This window comes from Heloderma suspectum, chromosome 1, assembly GCF_057233095.1.
Source record: "Heloderma suspectum isolate Gila_16-S chromosome 1, 16-S_ref, whole genome shotgun sequence".
NCBI lineage: Eukaryota > Metazoa > Chordata > Lepidosauria > Squamata > Helodermatidae > Heloderma > Heloderma suspectum.
The window spans coordinates 393,976,566-393,990,590 of NC_139458.1; positions in this window are offsets into that span (position 1 = coordinate 393,976,566).

The following is a 14,025-nucleotide window of genomic DNA, read 5'->3' on the forward strand; positions in this document are numbered from 1 at the left end:
CAAAACCCCTTACAGTTAAAACTCTTAAACCTACACTCCCTTTTGTTTGGTTAGGCAGTGCAATAAAACTCCAGTAGCTTCTCTCTGGAGATGTTATCACCTATCTAGCTAGAGAGGTGCTACGGAAGAATGATGGATGATTTGGCAACTGGTACAAGATGCAACATCAACAAAGAAGCTTCTTCACTCCAGAGTAATAACAATGGTACAAGACCAACACCTGTCCAAAAGAACATCCTGCATCCTACCAAGAACAAAGATAATGTACTGGTGATTGTTACAAGAGAGACTTTTAACTAACCAATGTTGTGTAAGTATACTGGGTTTTTAGTTTATACTTTTAAATAGTATCCTATATCAGATCCCTGCAAGATGGATGGATGATATTCTGGAGGTGACGGACTCGACCTTGGGGGAGCTGGGGGTGGTGACGGCCGACAGCAAGCTCTGATGTGGGCTGGTCCATGAAGTCACAGAGTCGGAAGCGACTGACCAAATAAACAACAAAAATCAGATCCCTAAGACATCACTCTGCTGCTTTCTCTCTTTTAGATTATACTCAAAGAATAAGATTAATCACTAGGCTAATTACATTATACTGTGAGGCCTCAGCCTTCTCTGCCCTCCTCTTTGTGAAGTTATTTGCAAGCTTTCTAGAATGGCAAGTGTGCTTATCCTTTTTGCCTTTCCTTCTGTACATTTCTTCTTTAAAGTTCCCTGCAGCACAGAAGATGGTGAAATAAACGCAGGAAGGCTAAGCAGTTTCTTATTTTAGTTTAAGCAGTTAAGGGCACAATCCTATGCCTTTAGACAGAGGAAGGGCCTACAACTCCCAGCATTAGTTGTAGGCCTTTTCCCTGTCTAAACAGGCATAGGATTGCGCCCTAAATCAATGCTTTCCCCTTCTTTCAAACTTTACTGAAAAATATCCACAAGGGCTCCAGTAAGCCCTCCTCAACTAAACTCTTGTCTGGCGCTGTGACTTACTGAACAATTATTCAATCTGCTTTGTTCCCAGTTCTCTCAATTTCAAGGGGATAATGCTATCAGTGGCTGGTAGTCATGATGGTTATAATATCATAGTATGCCTCTGAATACCAGGTGCTAGGGAACAGGAGTGGAAGAGAGCTATTGCACTCATGCCCTCGGCTTTCCATAGGTATTTGGTTGGCCACTGTGAGAACACAATCCTGGACTAGATAGCCATTTGGTCTGATGCAGCACGGCTTTTCTTGTGTACTTTTCTTATGTACGTACCCTTCCTTGTCCTGTTGGCTTGGCACAAGATTGCTTATAGGAGTTTAATAAAAACTATCATAATTTGCAAGGTGTTCACAGTCTAAGTAATGGATGCCTTAAGGCAGGGGTGCAGTAATGGATGCCTTAAGGCAGGGGTGCAGAGCCTCAGGCCCTCCAGCCCACCTGGGATCTCAATCTGGCCCAGATTGTCACAAGCTTTCCCCTGGCCCCATTCCCTTTCCCCAGATCATTTGGTGGTTATCCAACTTTTGTACATTTTCCCCCTTCTAAAAGATTTACAGGCAGTAAGAGCTTTAAGCTAAAACAGGCTGGTATTTGGGGTATTTTTGCCCTGCCCTCTTTGCATTTGATCCTGCTCACCACTGGAATGCAGCCCCCGAGAGCTTCTCCGAAATGGAATTTGTCCCTCGGCCTGAAAGAGGTTCAACACTCATCTTAAAGAAACAAATGAGGACATATATATAAAATATATATATATAATTCCTTTCTACTTGCAAATCTTTGCTTGTCCCTTTTAGTTCCTTCTCTGAAATTACAGTTCTGTCAAATGTATATTTATTCAGATTCTTTCCCCTGCCGCCATATATCCACCCCTCGAATGTTCAGGCAAAGACAAGTGTTCATTCCCTGCCCCCTGACTAAAAATGGCATATCTGATGTTCAAATAGGTTGCAATGATACAGAGAAACAATTCCCAGTTGGTGAAGAAGCAGCAAGGCAAATGTCAAAGCTGGTAGGTGACAACTAGTATTGTCTTTTTTTCGTCTGCAATTACAGTGGAAGTACTTCCTGACAGAGCCCCTTAAGGCACTATGTGCTCTTGCATTAAACACAGGGTGCCTCTGAGAACATGCAAAGTGTTTCCCCACTAGGAAATCATTTGAAAAACAAATCCCATTCCAAGTTAGCCACATTCAGTGTAGAATATATAATTTACCCTGCCTTTTGTACTACCAAGCCCACAAAGGTGGCTCACAGTATAAAAAATAGAAGCATTAAAATGAAAGAGTCAGTAGCAAAATGTCAGTTTTAAATTATCTTCCACGTTATTTATTTCTTCTTATGTACAAGCATCTGACACTAAATAATGAACATAAGAAGAACTGTGTTAGATCAGACTAAAGGCCTAACTAGTCCTGAACTGTTCTCATAGTGGCTAACCAGTGCATAAGCAAGACAGATGCAACAGTATCCTTCCACTCAAGTTCCAGAGCAACTAGTATTCAGAAGCATACTGTCTATGGGAAGCCCACAAGCAGGACATTTTTCTAATCCCCATTTTAAAGTTGTTCAAGCTGGTAGTCGTAGCTACATCTTGTGGAAATGAATTCCATAGCTTAAGGATGTGCTGTGTGAAGAAGTACTTCCTTTTGTCTGTCCTGAATCTCTCACCATTTAGCTTTACTGGATGACCAAGTTCTAGTATTATGAGAGACAAAGATACCTGACAGCAGGTATTAAATACTGTCAGTCCAAGGGAGATTTGGAAGTATCCAAAGTTTAGCACAATCATTACCTACTGTTAATTTCAATTTGGCAATTACCCTATTCAGGTGTTATTTAAAAGTAGTAACCTCAACAAAGAGGTTGGTAACAAAGAGTGTGGATAGGACCATGCTGAGTAGCTTTGCTCCCTCCCATATTCAGAAGCACAACATACTCAGGCTGCATCTAGTGGCTCTTTCATAGTGTTCCAGCAGAGTCCCTTTTTAGTAAAATATTAATTGAACATTTTATGGCGGAATATGAATGAAGTGTACCTAAATGTGGCACATTCTCCCAAAGAAACCCTACAAGAAGACTGAACTGTTGGCTGTTAATGCATGTGAATGCAACCAAAGATAACTTCATTCCCTTCTCCCTTCCTCCCAATCTTGAAAATTATACATCTGTCTGCTATTTTCATCTTCTGTGATGATATCACTACAGGGCTTGCCTTAGTACTAGAGAGTAGTACTAGGCAGCCCAGAGCAGTCGCCAAGGTCAGCAATTGCAGAAAGTTCATCTTTTGCAGGTGCCCTATTTGCCAAGCTGAAGCCACTCCTCAATTGCCAATTGTTGTTGTTCAGTCGTTAAGTCATGTCCGACTCTTCGTGACCCCATGGACCATAGCACGCCAGGCCTTCCTGTCCTCCACTCTCTCCCGGAGTGTGCTCAAGTTCATGTTCATTGCATCAGTGATGCTATCTAACCATCTCGTCAATAGCCAATAGTGCACTGGATTGCACCTGCTTTTCCCACCACTACTACTGGCTTCTGGCCCTGATGCTGAAAAACATGCCAGGACAGTCAACTCCCATATATTAATTAAGGCTAGGTAGTATGGCTTCTGCCAACCTAGCAGTTCGAAAGCAAGACATTGCAAGTAGATAAATAGGTACCGCCTCGGCGGGAAAGGTAACAGCGTTCCGTGCACCTCGGTGTTCAGTCATGCCGGCCACATGACCACGGAAGCGTCTTCAGACAGTGCTGGCTCTTCGGCTTAGAAACGGGGATGAGCACCGCACCCTAGAGTCGGACACGACTGGTTGGGGACACCTTTTTTACCTTAGTATGGCTTCTAGGTCAGTGGTATAGCTTTTCAGCAGGATTAAACCATGGCATCTCTTATACACTGAGTACATACTTTATTAAACATATCAGCAATGCTGCTTTAATATATTAGTACTGAAACCAAACAAATCTCAAATTGAATTAACATAATCAAAACATAGAATTCAAACTGGGAGAAGTAAATCCTACAGAGCAAACTTGAAGGGGCCCTGGAGAAAGTATGCTCTACTGGGCCCCCTCCTCTGTCAGTGGGCCCTAGCAAGCTTACCTGGCAGCAGTAGGTGATAGTGGGCAGCAGTGCTCCAAGCAGCACCAGGGGAGTGGGTCTAAGCTGTCATTCAAATTTCCCACAATGCCCCCAACATAGCATCTCTCCAAGGCATTGTAGGAAATTTAAATGAGAGGCTAGACCCAGCCATCTGGCACTGCTTGAAGTACCATGCCAAGAAAAAAAAACATCGACAGTGGGCCCTGCCAGGGCACTAGGGCAGCCTTCCCCTACCCAGCACCCTTCAAATGTGTTGGACTACAAGTCCATCACCCCCAGCAAACATGGCCATTGACTTCGTTGGCTGAAGATGGGAGCTGTAGTCCAACACATCTGGGAGGCACCATGTTGGGGAAGGCAACACCAGGGCCCTAGCAGTTGCCCAAGGATGCCAGATGCTGAGGCCGGTGCTGAAATCCTATCTTGATAAAAATTTCTAGGGTAGTTTGTAGGTGATGCCATGTCTACACTGGAAAAAATGATTAGGTTAACAATTATAATGATTGTAATTAGAGCCTTCTAAATTACACCAAGGGTATGTATGGTGCTGAACAGGAAAGATCTAGGGTATAAAGAAAGAGAATGGGTTTCAAAAGGCCAACTCATATGTGACAAGGGAGATCCATGACGGACTTTTTTTTTTTTTTTTAACTGTAAAAAGATACAGGGGCTCCACATTCAGTTCTGAGCTGTGGTGCTGGAGGAGGGGGTTCTTTAATCCTCCCACCTACCGCGGTCTCAGGGCTTCATCACACGGAGCTTTTATCCTGCGATTGAGATTGCTCCTTCACGGAAGTTTGTGGGCTCTTTACATGACGCTGTGACCTTCCTGCACTACAGGCATTTCTATACCAGCCTAAAATCTTGGATTTAAATGGGGCTTTCTGCTTCTGTTTGAAATGCAGGATCACCACTGACTCCCTTTACACGCGCTTCCCCCCCCCCTTCTCCCTGTATCTGAATCTTCCATTATCTTTCATTGATCTCGCTCCTCTTCTTGCCACTTTACGTTTTTTCACAGAGGAAAATGAAGCAGAACACAACGGGTTAATTTGATAACTCATTATCTGAGATCTATTTAAAAATTGAACAAAGGGAATTGATTTCAGTGGGAGAGAGCTATGTCTGTGCTCGACTCTCCCACTGAAATAAATTTGTCTTAAAATTGGCTGATCATGCCACTAAGGAGTAATTAACAGGTTGAAAAAATTATGGGTCATCATGGCCAAGATATTGCTTGGGAAATCACTGTAGCTGATGCTAGTTGACTGCTTTGTTGTGCTGCTCCGGTGGTCTTGACCCTTGCTTCATTCTTTCCATCCAGTTATCTCCCAGCTTGTTGTTGTTCAGTCGTTCAGTCGTGTCCGACTCTTCGTTACCCCATGGACCATAGCACGCCAGGCCTTCCTGTCCTCTGCTCTCTCCCGGAGTGTGCTCAAGTCCATATTCATTGCATCAGTGATGCTATCTAGCCATCTCATCCTCTGCCGTCCCCTTCTCCTTTTGCCTTCAGTCTTTCCCAGCACCACGGTCTTTTCCAGAGAGTTTTCTCTTCGCATTAGGTGGCCAAAATATTGGAGCTTCAGCTTCAGTATCTGTCCTTCCAATGAGCACTCAGGGTTGATTTCCTTTAGGATGGACTGATTTGACCTCCTTGCAGTCCAGGGGACTCGTAAGGGTCTTCTCCAGCACCACAGTTCGAAAGCATCAATTCTTCGGCGCTCAGCCTTCCTTATAGTCCAGCTCTCACAGCCATATGTTGCTACTGGGAAAACCATAGCTTTGATTAGATGGACCTTTGTCGGCAAGGTGATGTCTCTGCTTCTTACTATGCTGTATAGGTTTGCCATAGCTTTCCTCCCAAGGAGCAAGCGTCTTTTAATTTCATGGCTACAGTCACCGTCTGCAGTGATCTTGGAGCCCAAGAAAATACAATCTGTCACTGCTTCCATTTCTTCCCCTTCTATATGCCAGGAAGTGATGGGGCCAGATGCCATGATCTTCGTTTTTCTAATGTTGACTTTCAAACCAGCTTTTGCACTCCCCTCTTTCACCCTCAACAAGAGGCTCTTTAGATCCTCCTCACTTTCTGCCATTAGGGTGGTATCGTCTGCGTATCTGAGGTTGTTGATAATTCTCCCAGCAATCTTAATCCCGACTTGTGATTCATCCAACCCGGCGTTTCTCATTATGTACTCTGCATATAAGTTAAATAAGCAGGGCGACAATAGGCAGCCTTGTCGTACTCCTTTCCCAATTTTGAACCAATCGGTTGTTCCATGTCTGGTTCTTACTGTTGCTTCTTGACCCTCGTACAGGTTTCTCAGGAGAAAGGTAAGGTGGTCTGGTACCCCTACCTCTTTCAGAATTTGCCAGAGTTTGTTGTGATCCACACAATCAAAGGCTTTAGCGTAGTCAATGAAGCAGAAATAGACGTTTTTCTGGAATTCTCTTGCTTTCTCCATGATCCAGTGAATGTTGGCGATTTGATCTCTAGTTCATCTGCCTCTTCGAAACCCCGCTTGTACTTCCGGTAGTTCTCGGTTCACATATTGCTGAAGCCGAGCTTGTAGGATTTTGATCATCACCTTGCTGGCATGTGAAATGAGCGCAATTGTACGATAGTTTGAACATTCTTTGGCATTGCCCTTCTTTGGAATTGGAATGTAAACTGACCTTTTCCATTCTTGTGGCCACTGTTGAGTGTTCCAAATTTGTTGGCATATTGAGTGCAGCACTTTAACAGCATCATCTTTTAGGATTTTAAATAGCTCACCTGGAATACTGTCATCTCCGCTAGCTTGGTTGTTAGTAATGCTTCCTAAGGCCCACTTGACTTCACTCTCGAGGATGTCCGGCTCAAGTTCAGGGACTGCACTATCATGGCTATCAGGGACATTCAGATCTTTCCTGTATAGTTCTTCTGTGTATTCTTTCCACTTCTTCTTAATCTCATCTGCTTCTGTTAGGTCCCTGCCTTCTTTGCCCTTTATCATGCCCATCTTTGCACAAAACATTCCCTTGATATCTCCGATTTTCTTGAAGAGATCTCTAGTCTTTCCCATTCTGTTGTTTTCTTTGATTTCTTTGCATTGTTCATTTAAGAAGGCCTTCTTGTCTCTCCTTGCTATTCTCTGGAACTCTGCATTCAGTTGGCTATATCTTCCCCTTTCTCCCTTGCTTTTCGCTTCCCTTCTTTCCTCAGCTACTTGTAAAGCCTCATCAGACAGCCACTTGGCTTTCTTGCATTTCTTTTTCTTTGGGATGGATTGAGTTGCTGCCTCCTGAACAATGTCACGGACCTCCGTCCATAGTTCCTCAGGCACTCTATCAGGTCTAATCCCTTAAATCTATTTGTCACCTCCACTGTATATTCATAAGGGATATGAGTTAGGTCATACCTGAATGGTTTAGTGGTTTTCCCTACGTTCTTCAATGTAAGCCGAAATTTTGCAAGCAGCTCATGATCTGAGCCACAGTCAGCTCCAGGTCTTGTTTTTCCTGACTGTATAGAGCTTCGCCATCTTTGGCTGCAAAGGACATAATCAATCTGATTTCGATATTGACCATCTGGTGATGTCCATGGGTAGAGTCGCCTCTTGTGCTGTTGGAAAAGAGTGTTTGCTATGATCAGCGTGTTCTCTTGGCAAAACTCTATTAGCCTTTGTCCTGCTTCATTTTGTACACCAAGGCCATGCTTGCCTGTTATCCCGGTGATTTCTTGACTTCCTACTTTAGCATTCCAATCCCCTATGATGAAGAGGACATCTTTTTTTGGTGTTAGTTCTAGAAGGTGTTGTAGGTCTTCATAGAACCGATCAACCTCAGCTTCTTCAGCCTCAGTGGTTGGGGCATAGACTTGAATTACTGTGATGTTGAATGGTTTGCCTTGGATTCGTACTGAGATCATTCTATCATTTTTGAGATTGTACCCCAGTACTGCTTTTCCCACCCTTTTGTTGACTATGAGTGCTACTCCATTTCTTCTAAGGGATTCTTGCCCACAGTAGTAGATATGATGGTCACCTGAATTAAATTCGCCCATGCCTGTCCATTTTAGTTCGCTGATTCCCAAGATGTCGATGTTCAATCTTGCCATCTCATGTTTGACCACCTCCAGCTTACCTTGATTCATTAATCTGACATTCCAGGTTCCTAAACAATATTGTTCTTTACAGCATCGGATTTTCTTTTCACCACCAGACACATCCACAGCTGAGTGTCCTTTCGGCTTTGGCCCAGCCACTTCACTCTTTCTGGCGCTACTTGGAAATTCCCTCTGCTCTTCCCCAGTAGTATATTGGACACCTTCCGACCTGAGGGGCTCATCTTCCGGCGTCATCTCTTTTAGCCTTGTGATACGTTCCATTGAGTTTTCTTGGCAAGAATACTGGAGTGGGTTGCCATTTCCTTCTCCAGTGGACCACATTTTGTCAGAACTCTCTGCCATGACCTGTCCGTCTTGGGTGGCCCTGCATGGCATAGCTTATGGCTTCACTGAGTTACGTAAGCCCCTTCGCCACAACAAGGCAGTGATCCATGAAGGGGATCTCCCAGCTTACTTACCCCTTATTTGTGGATTGTTTAGCTTTGGCCCACTTGCTTAAATTTATGCACATAGGATAGGGCCTCATCTCCTTCCTGCTGGCTTTCTGCAATAAGGCTAAAACAGCTTTTCCAGAGGACACAGGGATGCAAAATATTGATGCTGTTGATCTTTATTTTGCTGGGAATCTGTTCCTTTTATGTTCTGTTTTTTTGACGTATTTTCTAAAATGCCGTTTTATTATATTTGATATTTTAAATTCTGTTGTAAGCTGCCTTGTGATAGAATGGGAGGATACAAATATTTTGAATGAACAAACTTTCATGTCCTACCTAGGGTCGTGCTAGGCACTCAAAAGTTCAGGACCCAGGCCCACGGGGCACAAGTCTGCATGAAAGTTATATGCGCTAATTTCTATCTATATATGCAAATTTAGAAATAATTAGTAGGATTTATTTAAATTTCACCGGTAGGCCAAGCCAGCCAATTACTTTCCCATCCAAATCACCCCAGATAAAAGCCTCTTTGGGCACCAATGGGTGTTGTTGTTTTTTCCTAGGTATCTGTCATGGCAGTGGGGGCACAGCATATAGGAAAGGTTAACCATTTCCTCCTAAACAGCAACCTCCCCATGAAAATCTCTCTCTCTCACACACACACACACACACACACACGGTAATTAAGCTTAGAACAAACCTTCCAATAGCACCAACTGAAGTGTTTTTCCTAAGCCTTATTGCCATCTTGGGGGAAGGGTAGATTAGGAGGAGGTTACAACACATGGGGAAGGGAGAAGGGAGGATTAACCCTTCCCTTCTCAGCTATGATTCCAGCCTGAAATCACACACACACACACACACACACACACACTCCTGACAATTAAGCTTAGAAAAAAAGCTTCCATTGGCACCATTGGTGCTCTTGGAAATAGATCAGGGGCCCTGGAAAATAGATTTGGGGCCAGGACCCCATGGAACTGGGCCTATTAACACCGTGGGTCTTACCACTAAAAAGAGGATACCCAAGCAAAGAGTTGCTATGAGTTTGTATTGATCCTCAGTTCAGGATACTTTAGAAATGCACTTGAAGTATCTGGGTACTTCCAGACAAGGCTTTTATTGTGAAATTGCACTGACTCATTCATGGAATTTTACAGGGGGTACAGATAGTGTCATCTTTAATTTGTTGCCATCCTGTTTTCCCACTGCTTCTCTCTTTTTTCTGTCCAGAAAAAAATCCATTAGGGAAGAAAAGCTGGAAACGCTGCACACTTCCTTTGAATTGTTAGCAATAGTAGCGCTCTGTAAAAGCTGCAAGGGAGGAGTTCGTGTTTTTATGATCCTTTATAATAACAATGTGAATTGTGTTGTTTATTTGGAAGCCTGTCAAATTAATTACATCACAAGCAAATGCAACAAAACAGGAGCCAAATGAACACTAAGGTAGCACAAAGGCTCCTTGTTGCTTTCAAATAGAGACTAATAAACTTATTGTGGCATAAGCTTAAAAGACAGATATACTTATTCAGAATCTCAGAACTATCTGAATTATTCCTGGGAAAATCTTATACTCGCATTAGGCCAGGTTGCAGAGGGTGGAGGAGAGATATGCCATCACTATGCTGGTGGAATGGCTGCCATATCCAAATCCAATGCATGTTCAGCCCAGGAGGGAGGGAACAAACACAGCACAGAAAATTCAAAAATTGTGGGGGAATTGTGGGGGTATGGGGAACCCTGCACTCACCAGCTTTTTCCCTAGGTCCCACCTACTCTCCTGGCAGGGAAAAGGTCTTATCTCCAATCAGCAGCTGATCAGAGATAAGAGCTCTTCCTTGCTAGGAGAGTGGATGGGACCTAGGGAAGAAGGCAGGTGAGTGATTCAATGCTGCTTATTTCTGCATAGACATGCAGAGGCTTGGTATTTAGAATGCTATTTGAAAATGCTGTGGAGTTATTCAGTTCTGCTTACTTCTGTAGAAACTTGTCCTGGTTACTTCTGAGAATGCTTAAAATCGGTAAGAATCATATTTGGCTCCACCTACAGATGAAATGCAGCCCCCACCCTGAGACCTTTGCCAGATTGGAATTTGGCCCTTGGACTGAAAGATGTCCTTACCCCTAGGACACAACATACTTCCCCCAGTGTTTTAGGCTAAGTGAATAACAACAACAACAACAAGGCTGGGCTGGTTTGGGCTTGGAAGTGCTGGCAATGGTTTTGGCAACACTGGTGTGGCATGGGGAGAAAGGAGGTCCCCTGCAGTATGGACGATCAGCAGCTGGTTACTGCTGATTTTGTTATTTGACAAGAATATCCTATATCTCCAATATATGGGCTGGCCCTTCATTCTCATGGGCCACTTCACAGAAGTGCACTCTAGCAACTGAACATCAAACCTGAGCAAAATTAAGGAGAATAACTTAATATTTAAATGTAATACATATAAATCAGGTGGGCCATCATCCCAGAATAAATGTATTTAATCAGAGCAGCTGAGAAATGTGCTGTCACAATCATGGAAATTACTTCTAGGATGCTGTGGCTGCATAAGGATGGGATAAGAACATGCTGAATCAGACCAAAGGCCTATCTAGTCCAGCATTCTCTTCACACAGTGGCCAACCAGCTGTCTGTGGATAGCCCACAAGTAGGACCTGAGTGCAATACCACTTCTCTGCTCATGTCCCCTAGCAACTGGTATGCAGAGGTATACTGCTTCTGATACTAGAGATACTAGCCATCATCTCAGTAAAAAAAAAAAATCAATAGCATAAGCAACAGACTGAAATCTCTACTCTTTCAGAAGTTTTGAGATATCATTAATCTTAAAGGCACATCTTAATTTTATCTAGGGTGTGAAATGTTGAGTATAACCACACGCTTGTCTAAGCTAAGACATATAAGCTGCTACAGAAATGTTTTTTTCACTATTGACTAAAAAATAACATGTGTTCACACTGATTGTTCTAGGAATCAAGTGTCACCCTCACCACAGCAACCTAAGTTTAGAGAGGTCAGTGCTGCATTCCAAATGTTCTCTTTAGTTATTGCCATAACTGATTAGGAAACCAAAAGATGTTTGCAATTTGAAAGTACAAAAAATGGAATGCAGTTTATGTAACACACACGAAAGAGTTAACTGTAGTGTTTTGGCTGTTCCAGAGCGTTGCTAAGGGACACTATTGGGGCTTAGCCAATAAAAAGCACCACTGATGATGTCATGGTTTTGCTTTATGTTTCACTGTCTTGCCAGTCAAAATTACTGGAAATTTGGCAGGCTACAGTACTCTGGAAAGCTAGATTTTAATTTCTGATACAATAGCTGAAGGTTATTTCTTAAACTTCCATTCTTTTCTCTTTCTCCAGTTTTACCTGAAAATGTAACTCTTCCTGATCCTGCAGCAAGTTCAATGCACATTAAAGTATCTGTACAGCCAAGTTGTCATCTGATTGCTTCCTATGTGGCAAGAATGGTTTTCAGCTGGTGATGAGCTGTATAAAATAATATTCTCTTCATTGGGAACTGAAAATCAATAGTTGTGAAATGGTGCAGTCGACAGTACGTTGAACTTGCTGCATGGCTAAGGATTATTTTGGTTCATGATTTGATACAAACTTTATTCTGGTTTTGTTTTTTATGCGACCAAATTAGGACTGTCCTTGATTTCGGCTGCAGTCCTACAGTATCCGTACTTACCTCTGAATAAGTCCCGCTGAACACAGTGAGACATACTTCTGAGTAAGCATGCACAGGATTGCACTGTTAATGTCACGATTTGATGTTGTGGGACTTACTCAGTTTTACTATTAACAGTGTTTAAGAATAATAGCTTAACAAAATATTAGCTACTGGAATTATTGTTGTAAGAGCTGTAGGCGTTAGTGTAAATGTAGGGCAGGTTGTAATTAAACTCTTTAATATTAAGTCACTTTCAGAACAATTAGCATTTCTATGGGACATTCTTATTCCTAATTCGTGTATACAGTGTTTCACAATCCTTATGGTCCTTTCCCTGCTGAATGTATTATCGTGCTGAGCATGTGCAGTCATTACACAGTGGTTCCAAACAGCTTTCCTGTTTTCAGAGGATCAAAGGGGATTTTTTTTCCCCAGCCTCTATTTGAATTGTAGGGAAATCACTTTCCCAGTATTCAAACTGTAATTAACAATTGAAGAGAAAATGCAATGTTCTCTGCCATTTCCATTCCAGTTGTGAATATTGTATGAATCCATGTGCTCTACATGAGGCTGCTGTTGAAGACAGTTGAGAAACTGCATTTGGTTCAGAATGTAGTCACCTGAGAGAAGCAAGGTGGTACACATATAGTACACCTATTAAATTTCAGTTGCACTAATTGCCATTTAGACCAGGCTCAATATAAAGTGCTGGTGATGACTTCTAAAGCCCTAAACTGCTTGGGACCAAGTTGTCTCAGGGACTGCCTATGCCACATAAATGTATTTGAGCCTCCCATTAACTAAGATCTGATTGGTGGGGACTAGAGAGAGAAGCTTCTCAGTGGTGGTTCCATGAATGTGGCGTTTGTGCCAGGGAGATTTGCAAAGCCTCCCTTAAGATTTTTAGGCATGCTCTGAAGACATTGCTATTTTGGAAGACCTCTTAACTATCTAGTTAAGGACTAACTAGACTCCTATTTTAAATGTCTGGTTTTTAATTCTATTGCTTATTTTATTGAGTTATTGTTTAAATTGTGTTTCTATCAATTTAATATTGTAAGACACTTGGTGCATACCTTTGTTTGAAAAGGGACAATCAGGGGGCAGCGGAGTCAGGGGGGGAGAGTCCTATGAGTTTTCTTCATCATCTGAAAAGGATCTAAGCCATAAATCTAGAATCAAGTTAAAATGAGTTAATTTGCTTTTTTTTTTTTGACAGGTTACTAAGTCTGGCTTGTCCACATTTGAATGGGGGTTGGAATCCAAATCCATGGAACCATATTGACTCTGAGTTTTTCATCTGTTTACTTTGTCATTCTGAGACTTGCATCCCTCAATTAACAAGGTACGTGAAGTTACCAACATGAAGATTTATTTCTGTGTTGTAAAATGTAATGTGCAAATTGATACTCATTGTTCTAAGATTATACATTTGTCTATGGGACTAAACTGGAATTGGTTTCTACCTGCCAGTTCCTTCTGCTGTATTTACATTTCAAAACCTACAATTCCTGTTTCCCCATGTCTAGTTCCTTATTAGGTAGCACCTTATTAGGTAGCAAACAACACACATCAGCAGAGGATGAGTCCAATCATGAATACAAATGGCAATTTATTAGGAAAAATATCCAAGTATGTTGCAAACTTTTAAAAAGTTAATTTTGGAGGGGGAGCTGAATTTAGAGGGAGAAAATGATTTCATTGGAGTGATATGAC